The sequence below is a fragment of the Octopus bimaculoides genome, chromosome 18 (assembly GCF_001194135.2).
Source record: "Octopus bimaculoides isolate UCB-OBI-ISO-001 chromosome 18, ASM119413v2, whole genome shotgun sequence".
Taxonomy (NCBI): Eukaryota; Metazoa; Mollusca; class Cephalopoda; order Octopoda; family Octopodidae; genus Octopus; species Octopus bimaculoides.
In genome coordinates, this window is record NC_068998.1 from 18,827,545 (window position 1) to 18,829,263 (window position 1,719).

Below are 1,719 nucleotides of genomic sequence, written 5' to 3' on the forward strand. Positions count from 1 at the left end.
TATTTATATATATAAAATTTAATAAATGGAGTAATACGCATATGTTAAATGAATTCTTTAACATATGCGTAATTACTCCATTTATTAAATCTTATATTTACTCAAATACCCCCAAATTAACAGGGAGTTTCTACCTCGTAAAATAAGTCCTATTCTTTTTTAAAAATTTATTCTTACCAGCGAGAATCGTATGTTGTTGACGTCATAATAATTTAGAGAGAACTAGGGCGACGAGCTGGCAGAATCGTTAGCACGCCGGGCGAAATGCTTAGCGGTGTTTCGTCTGCTGTTACGCTGTGAGTTCAAATTCAGCCGGGGTCGAATTTGCCTTTCATCTTTTCGGTGTCGATTAAATAAGTACCAGTTACATATTGGAGTCGATGTAATCGACTTAATCCCTTTGTCCGTCCTTGTTTGTCCCCACTATGTTTAACCTCCTGTGGGCAATAAATAAATAATTTAGAGAGAACTTGAATTTATTTATTTATTTCTCATTCATTTATCACAACAGGAAGGACAGACAGTTGATAAAGTTTAATTTGGGGAGCTGACAGAATCGTCAGCTCGCCGGATAAAATGCTTAATGGCATTTTCCGACTCTTTATGTTTGGAGTTCAAATTTCACCGAGGTCGACTTTGCTTTTATACTTTCGGGGTCCATGAAATAAGTATCAGTTGAACACTAAGGGCGACATAATTGACTAGCCCCGATCCATCAATTTTTCTGGCCTTGTACCTCTTAGTAGAAAGGATTATGCATAATGCGACGAGCTGGTGGAATCGTTAGACTGTTGGACAAAAAGCTTAGAAACATTTCTTTTGGCTCCTTACGTTCTGAGTTCAAATAACGCCGAGGTCAACTTTGTCTTTTATTTTTTTCGGAGTCGATAAAATAAAGTGCTCGTCAAATTCCTGGCTTTACGCCAAAATTTGAAATTATATAGATAGATAGTTTAGGTAGGTAGGTAGGTTGGTAGGTAGGTAGAGTTGCAGAAATAATAGCCGTTCATAAAAGAATTGAAATAAACAAGCAACAGTAAATCGAGAAAACACTTTCTATCGAGACTGGTTACTCAGGCTCGATAGCAAGAAAGATTACATACATCCTATTGTTGCATTCATTCAATGTCCGGTAGTTAGTTTATTTGGGCAAAATCCGGAATCTGAGGAAATTAGTTCGAATGAACAGTCATGGCAGAATTCTTGAGAAGGAGTGTAGTTTAATGATCTAATGTCCGTTTGGGACATTAACCTTTGTATGTGAGTGGGAGGAGAAAAGAAATAGGACGGACGTCTAGTATTCAAACCTTCGACATAAATGAAAGTCTTTTTTTAGAAAGCTGAAAACTTCGGCTCAAGGACACTATGGGCTGTACGGTCGTGAAATGAATACCTTAACCACTGTGTCACACGTCTTCACTAGAAAATGTGCTATTGTGTTAATATATAGATATTTATTAAGGCGACGAGCTGGCAGAATCGTTAGCACGCCGGGCGAAATGCTTAGTAGTATTTCGTCTGCCTTTACGTTCTGAGTTCAAATTCCGCCGAGGTCGAATTTGCCTTTCATCCTTTCGGGGTCGATAAATTAAATACCAGTTGCATACTGACGTCGATCTAATTGACTGGCCTCCCTCCCCAAAAATTTCGGGCCTTGTGCATAGAGTAGAAAAGAATATATAGATATTTACAGGACGGCGAGCAGGCAGAATCTTTAGC

At 38.3% G+C, this 1,719-nt stretch overlaps 1 protein-coding gene across 2 annotated transcripts in view; it reads left to right on the forward strand.

The window, feature by feature from the left end:
- LOC106869615 (uncharacterized) overlaps positions 1-1,719 on the forward strand; it is a 35,770-nt gene that overhangs the window by 25,646 nt on the left and 8,405 nt on the right. The window lies entirely within an intron of this gene.